Here is an 8,842-nt window from a genome sequence, read left to right on the forward strand (position 1 = left end):
GAGATTACAAAAGGTGGTTTACTGTGCCCTGTCCATCACGGCTACTGACCTCCCCATCATTGAAGGGATGGTGGCCTCAAAAAGACAGCCAACATCAAGGACCCACACCATCCTGGCCACACTCTCATTTCACTCCAACCATCAGGAAGGACGTTAACAAGTCTGAAAAAAGTGACCAACAGGTTTAAGAACAACTTCTTTCCAACATCCATTGGGCTCTTCAACACTACAAAACACTAACTAATCTATGGGATACAAACTGTTTTGGCTGGCCCGAGGACTTTGCACTTTTATATTAATATATTGTTTTTTTTCTTCTCTGTGGATTGTCACCTTGTCGTGGTGTGATTTATAATAACGCAGAATATTTAATATATTATTTCTTCCCAAATTTAGACGCAATATGATAAGTTTTGGCACAGATTTGTCACAACGGTGACACTATGCAACTGAAAAAAATATTTACCACAAATAAACAGATTTAGAAAATAAATATATGTTCTGCATTGCTCTGCAGTCATAGTGTTAAGAAAATTTGTTATAAAGCTTGCATGACCAGACAAATAGAAAACAAGTTTAATGTAAAATTGCATTAATAATTTAAGAATGTGTGAATGTAGTACTGCAATCCAAATGTATGCTCTTCAAATTAATAGCTTTGGAAATGGATTTAAGAACTAGTATGAAATGTCTCAGTGTCATTGCATTTTGCCTAGAGTCAGAAACCATCAATGCTGCTGAAATTAAAGCTGCTGGAAGACTTCAGTGAAGTGCATTGCTGATCTCATTTAATTCCAAGGATGACAGTTATGTGCTCTTGTTACACAAGTATATACACAACACACAGAATTATAATGTGTGTACATCAGTTTTGATGCATACCGTATAATTACAATATTTATATATTTCTGCATCACAATAATGGCATTAGCGGAGCCTGTTACCATTTATGCAGCTTGTGGCGTGCATGTGTTTTGCGTTCTTCTATTCTTCAAGAGAGATATTTTTCTTTCTTTTTTTGTATATAATTGCACAAGTTCCATTGTAATCCATGCGTTAGTCTATTTCAAATTGCTGCTTTCAAGCCAGAACAATGCGATGTGACATTATGAATAATGACACCATCAACATACCTTGAACTACAAGGGAAGAACGATGCCAAAACCTTCGGGAATTGAACAATCAAAGGAACAAAACTGTACAGTTGTCCTAAGTGGATCATTTTTAATTACTTGCAATCAATTTCTCCTGACGGTTTATTCAAGTATTTAATTAGTAGAGAATGCAGTATTTTAAGTATGCTTTTTATTTCTTTTTTTTTTTAAAGTTCACAGATGTTTTATTCTGATCAATATTATGTTAATTTCCCAAGCCTATCATTGTAAGGTAGATAAACATATACAACAAAAACTGTCAAATGGCAGCACCTAGCAATCATTGATAACTATTATAAATCACACCATTTTTAATTTTACCATTAATCCCACAGTTCACAATTAGTAGCAAAGTTATTATTCAAAGGGACTATTTATTACATTGTTCAATAGACTAAAATTTCTAATGGTTTATAACAATAACCCAATTACCCGAGATCATCAATTAATTTAAACAAACATTGTCATAGCTTCATGCTAGCCACATTGAGAAAAATAGATGATGCAACCAGATATCTTAGTCTTGTGATGGGATGAATGAGCGACATGGAACATAGAACAGTACAGCACAGGAACAGGCACTTCAGCCCACAATGACCATCCCCAACATGACATCAAATTAACCCAATCTCCTCTGCCTGGCCGTGATCCATATACCTTCATTCCATGCATATCTACGTGCCTATCTTAAACCTTCTTAACCGCCACTATTGTACCTGCCTCCATTATCACAAGTGAAACTGAATAGTTTATTTGAGGAGTTGAGGCTGTTCAAGGAGATATTCATTGACCCGTGAACTAGAAAGCCATTGACCTATGAACTAGATTTAAACTAGATTGGTAGGGGGTGGGACCCTATGCATGACCAAAGCAGGTACAAAGATGGCATGGGCACTGATGAGAGGACATGTAATGGACAGAATAGGCAGGAGAAATGCAGGGAGTGAGAAAGGGCTCACTCTGAAAAGACCAGTCTGAAGAAGGGTCTTGACCCAAAATGTCACCCATTCCTTCTCTCCAGAGATACTGCCTGTCCCGCTGAGTTACTCCAGCATTTTGTCCTACAGCATGTCCTAATTCACTACCTTTTTTACTCCTGGACATTTTTCATCATGTTTGAAAAACGCCCCGACCTACTTGATGCCACGAGTACCTACGACTAGCATCACAACCTACCTACGACCTCACCACGACCTCCTACGACCTCGTGACGACCATGCTGCGAGTACGAGTCAAGGGCAAACTCGGCAGAGGTCGTGAATTAGGTTGTGAAAGTGGGACAGGCCCCTAAGTGAGCAGGTCTTGTTAGTGAAAGATGACATCAGAGTAGTGAGAAGAGACATTGGCTCAGAAAATCGAAATGAAACTGAGTGGAACTGAGAAGCACCAAGGGGCAGAAACTATTGATGGAGCCAAACAGTATGGAAACTTCAACCCAACCTGCCCAACCCAACCAGAGAGTTGTTCATGTACATCCAATTTGGAAAAGTAAGAGAGGACAATATCCTATGGCACACCGACTTTTCAAATGATTAATATTACAAAAAGATCACTAAAGTTTAAAACAGAATTTGTTAATTGAATTAGATGCTCAGATCCTTAAATACCTTACACAGCTTTTAGGATGAGGTTCTGCTGTGGACATTTTAACAACAAGGAACAATATGCATTCTGGTATATTATTATCTCTAAAAAGGCATTACAGGAATAAGGGGTTGACATTAATCTACATGCAGACTGGAAAAAACAAAAAACTTCTATAACACTGTGAATAATAAATTCCTGAATGTGTGCAAAATAATTTTGTAGACCAATACATCAGGGAGTCAACTGGAGGACAGAGTTTACTCATTGTTTATTGTACAATGCGAAGAGTTTTGTTAAGGGCCTGTTCCACCTACGTAATTTTTTCGGCAATTTGCCAGCCTCTGTCATAGTCGCAGCAGGTCGCCAAAAATTTTCAACATGTTGAAAATCCAGCAGCTACCAGAAAAAGGTATAACTCTTTGCACGCCTACTTATGATCATCCAGACTATGCCAGCAAGTCGCAGGAAAAAATTGTGTTAGTGGGACAGGCCCTTTAATAATCTTGTGTGCAGGTCCTTCAGGGAAGAGTGACCATAATGTGATTGAAATTTTCAGTAGGATAGGTCACTTAATCTGAAACCAGTGTTCTAAATCTAAATAAAGAAAACTATAAAGTAATGAGGAGTGAGTTACTATGATGGATAGGCAATCTTTACTGAAAAACGTGGTGGTGCTTGGTAATGCTATGAGGAATATTTAAGGAATGAATGCAAGAAGTGGAATAGTTATGGATGTCATTAAGGAGCAAAAGCACAAAAGGAAAGGTGGCCCATCTATAGCTAACAAAAGTAGTTCAAGGTCGCATTCGATCCAAATAGAAGTTAATAAAATGACCAGAGAAAGTAGAAGGCCCGAGGATCTGGTGCAGTTTGGGATTTTTTTTTTTTTTTTAATCTTATTTATATAGCACATTTTTAGTCAACTTGCATTGACCCCAAAGTGCTTCACATAATTACATTACATTTTACACGCATGCAAAGGTGGGTGAAGTGTCTTGCCCCAAGGACACAACGACAGTATGCACTCCAAGCAGGATTCGAACCGGCTACCTTCCGGTCGCCAGCCGAACACTTAGCCCATTGCGCCATCTGTCGTCCCACTCAAAAAAGGATCCTGAATTTAATTTTTAAGAAGGAACTGCAGATGCTGGAAAATCGAAGGTAGACAAAAATGCTCGGGAAACTCAGCAGGTGAGGCAGCATCTATGGAGCATAGATCTACGCTCCATAGATACAGCCTCACCCGCTGAGTTTCTCCAGCATTTTTGTCCATCCCATATTTAATTCTTCTCCTTCTTCATGCGTATGGTGTGCACAGCCTAAAGTTGGAGAAAAACTTGTCCTATTTGATCTTATTTGATTGTGCACGTCAGGTTAATTGCTTTTGTGGAAACAGGGCGGACCACGTGAAGGTTGCAATCTTCCACCCCCTGAATTTAATTGATAGAAGGAAACTAGTTTGAAGACAAACCTTCAAAGAACATTGAATTGTAAAGGCATCTGTGCAAAAAGTACAAAAGAATACTGAAGACAAAGTTTGAACCCCTTGCAGTCAGAAAAAAGAAGAATTAATAATAACTAAGGAACAAAGAAATGGTAGAACAAATAGACAATTACTTTGGTCCTTACAGAAGAAAACATATATAACTATCCAGAAATTCTAGAGAATCAAGAGATCAATAAATTAGTAGATTTGAAGGATTTTTTTCTTTTGTGAAGTTGTGTTGGGGATATTAAAGCATTGAAAGCTGCCATATACCCAGGACCTGATACTCTGCAAAGCAAGAGGTAGCCATTATAATAATATTTATAATCTTCCAAAATTCTATAGATTATGTAATAGTTCTTGTAGATTAGAGATTGGTAAACATGACCCCATTATTTAAAAAATATTATATTTTCTATATAACTTCAGATATTACAGAACCGATGGGAAGGTTAGCTACGGAGCTGGGGAACTATAGATCATTTGGCCTAACAACAGTAAAGGGCCTGTCCCACTGTACGAGGTAATTCAAGAGCTCTTTTGAGTTTAAAAAAAAAATCAAACTCGTGGTAAGTACGTAGAATGTACGTACCGGGTACGTCGGAGCTTGGGATGTCTCTTAGCGGCTCGTAACGCTAACGGCAGGTTCTCAGGAAATGCGGTAAGCTCGTGAAGATTTTTCAACATGTTGAAAAATGTCCACGAGAGCCCCAAGTACCTACGAGTGGCTATTACTGTAAATCTCCAAGGTCGAATCAGGGATAACTCAGGAGAACTCTTGAATTACAGTGGGACAGGCCATTAAGAAAGAAACTGCTAGAGATGTTATATAACTGGACACTGAAAAATTGTCAGTGGAATTAGTCAATGTCAAAATGGATTTATGAAAGGGAAATCATGTTTGACAAACCTGTTGGTGTTTTTGGATGATATAAGGGAAATAGATAAGGGAGAGACAATAGATGAGATAGGGTTGGAGAACCAAATTGTTAGACCATCCAAGTACGTGATTCTAATCCACTAAAAAAAGCCAGCTCCATCCATTGAAATGCCTTAACAGCTAGTTAAGACTCAGATCCATCAGCAGTCAAAATTAACACAATATTTTAAATGTATTTTGATTTTCTTTTAAAAACATAAAATAGTCAGAAACATTTAAGTTAACTCGAGCTTGTCTCTCTCCCCCAAAGTCATTGTTCTCCATTTGAAATGAATGTAGTTACTGAACCATGTCATAAGGAATAGGAGTAGAATTACGCAATTAAGTCTAATCTGCCATTCAATCACGGCTGATCTATGTCTCCCTCCTAACCCCATCCCCCTGCCATCTCCCCATAACCTCCGACAACAGAACTAATCAAGAATCTATCTATTTCTGCCTTAAAAATATCCACTGACTTGGGCAAAGAATTCCACAGAACCAATAGAAAATGTCTGCCTGCAGAATGTTTTCCCAACAAACTGATGATTAACTTCAGAGAATTGGCACTCAGCACCTGGTCCACAGGATCCAACATTGGAATGAAGGCGGTGAGGGCAACTTGGAAGATTGAACTATCAGTGACCACGCGAGTGCCAAAACCCCACACGCAATGCAAGACAGTACGTGCTGGTTTAGCGAACCAGCACCGCTAAATAAGCACCTCCAGTAAATGATTTTGTGTATGTTATTTTAATAATCTGTTTATTTTTTACATGTATTGGTTTTATAAATTTTGGTTTACTAAATTTGAAGTTGATTGATCACAAAATCAAAACAGATGGAGCGTATATTGATGGGAAATAAAGTGTTGATAAATGTGGCTTCATTTTTAATTGATATGTAGACCAGCGACTTTTTCTCTACAAAAAATGCGGTGTCCTCACATTTCCTTCATAATTTGTCATATTTATTCTCCTTGTGCTGTTCGATAAGGAAACCTACCTTTAGAAGGTCCTACCTGTGTTTTTCGCAAAGCAGTGCAACAGAAGATAAATGCTCCAAGTAATATTTTAATTCTGGAGAAGCTAAATACTAATTTCTAAACATATGCTCACCACAACAATGCGCAGATTCCAAATGCGTCAAACATCAGTGATAGTGATTGACTCAATTACTAAATTAACCATTTATATTGGAATAAGAGCAAGGTCGGCATTCACACGATGTGTTGAATGGCCGTTTTCATGCTGTTTGATATGCAATGTCTCTTTGATAACAGAAAATTATAAGAAATTACAGAGGATGATGGTTTAAAATATCCCAAAGGCATCAATACCACCCCTGTCTATCAAAAACCTTCCGATTCAGATGTTAATTGGAAACACGTATTTATTTTCCGCCATTTAGATTCTACAAATCTCTTTGCACTGTAACTAATGACAATACAAGATAACAAACCGGAATGTTGCTAAGTGATCATACTTTAACAATGTTTAATGGACATGTATGTTAAACAAATATTGACTGCTTTAGAATGAAGCTTTCTAGCTAAGTGTTTTAAACACGTCCAGAATGGGGAGGTGGAGTAGGAGACCGTGGCACTAACATCTGTGGAGGAAATGGACAGATGACCTATCAGGTCGGGATCCTTCTTCAGATACAAGATTCCAGCGAATGCAGTTCCTCGTGTCTCCAAGTTCAAAAGACAAATTGGTACCATAATGTTCTTTTAGTCATAAGACCATGAGATAGAAGCAGAATTAGGCCATTCAGCCCATCTAATCTGCTATGCCATTTGATCATGGCTAATCTATTGTTTTCCTTCTCAACCCATTCTCCTGCCTTCTCCCTGTAACCTTTGATGCCCTCACTAATCAAAACCCATCAATCAGTATCAAAAGACTTGCATACCTTCAGTTTCCCTCTCCCTTGTTTCTCAGTGTGAAGAAAGGATTTGCCCCGAAACATCACCTATTCTTTTTCTCCCGAGATGCTGCCTGACCCACTGAGTTACTCTACCATTTTGTGCCTATCTTCTCCGACTCAAACTTAGAGCCAACTTCCAGATGGGCTGGCAGGGACTAAAAATAGTGGCACGCAATGCAGTTCCTTGTTGCTTCGTGGTAGTCAAGGATTCCTGGCTAAGAATATCAGTGCCCCAATTATGGGAACTGCATTCAACTACCAACAAATAAACAAATAAATATTAATATTTGAAGAAAGAGATATAATCTAATGATCCCATTTGTTGAAGGGTGATGCTCAGTATGAAATGAGCTTCTAGTTATCCATATCAGGACAGCACAGTGGCACAGTTGGTAGAGCTGCTGTGTCATATGCCATAGACCCAGGTTTGATCCTGACCTCGGGTGCTCTATGTGTGGAGTTTGCATGCTCTCCGTAACCGTGTGGGTTTTCTCTGGGTGCTCCGGTTTCCTCACACACACCAAACATCTGTAGGTTAATTGGCCCCTGTAAATTGCTCCTAATGTGTAGGAAGGGACTGGATGAGAAAGTGGGATAAGATAGAACTAGTGTGAACAGGTGATGGATGGTCATCGTGGACTCAGTAGGCCGATGAGTGTATCTCTAAACTAAAACTAAGCACACCCCTATCCTTGCCCTCAAATGTTACAGTCATTTAGTTTTAAAGAGCTGACGTTGGAGCTGGGAATATAGTGTTCCACCTACTTCAAGCAGAATATCAAATGTTTTCAATGCTCCAGAGGAGTCTCAAAGAAGAACTAGAGATGAATTTACAAAATAATTGTAATACAGGACACACTGTAATTGTACTATAGTGCTGTATAATATTGCCATTGAATATAGAGATATGGCACCAGACAGGCCCCCAATGAGTGAATAATAGTGAAAATAAACCATCTGCAGTAAGTAGCCACTTCCTCATAAACAATGAAGGAATCTTTCCTCAGGCCAGCACAAAACCCTTTCCACAAAGCAGAGAGACAGATTTTTAAAAATTATAATTCTATTTTATATTAAATTGCCCTAGTATTGTCAGTTTAGTTTAATGCAATCTATATCATTTTCAGTTTAGAACTACGAAACATTTATTACAGTAATTACAAATTTGCTTTTATTTATCCGAGACTTTGTGTGCAGATATTTGATATGCTGCTGCCAATAAATCCTTGCATATGGAATGGTTACACTCATTCATGCATGTTATCTTTGAATGAACATCAGAGAAATTGGGGAGGTTTTTCAGGTTCTTGTATTCTGCAGATTAGGTGTGATTAGGTGTGTAATATTAGCATTGGGTGGGGGATGGGGGGGGGGGGGGTAGGTGAACGTAGAGACAACTGATGGAGGGTGATGGGCTGGAATACCAAGGCTACTGGATAGACTCAGCTTGTACTCTCTAGAATTGAGAAGATTGAGGGGGGATCTTATAGAAACTTACAAAATTCTTAAGGGGTTGCACAGGCTAGATGCAGGAAGATTGTTCCCGATGTTGGGGAAGTCCAGAACAAGGGGTCACAGTTTAAGGATAAGGGGGAAGTCCTTTAGGACTGAGATGAGAAAAACATTTTTCACACAGAGAGTGGTGAATCTCTGGAATTCTCTGCCACAGAAGGTAGTTGAGGCCAGTTTGTTGGCTATATTTAAGAGGGAGTTAGATGTGGCCCTTGTGGCTAAAGGGATCGGGGGTATGGAGAGAAGGCAGGTACA

The sequence above is a fragment of the Leucoraja erinacea genome, chromosome 34 (assembly GCF_028641065.1).
Source record: "Leucoraja erinacea ecotype New England chromosome 34, Leri_hhj_1, whole genome shotgun sequence".
Classification (NCBI taxonomy): domain Eukaryota; kingdom Metazoa; phylum Chordata; class Chondrichthyes; order Rajiformes; family Rajidae; genus Leucoraja; species Leucoraja erinaceus.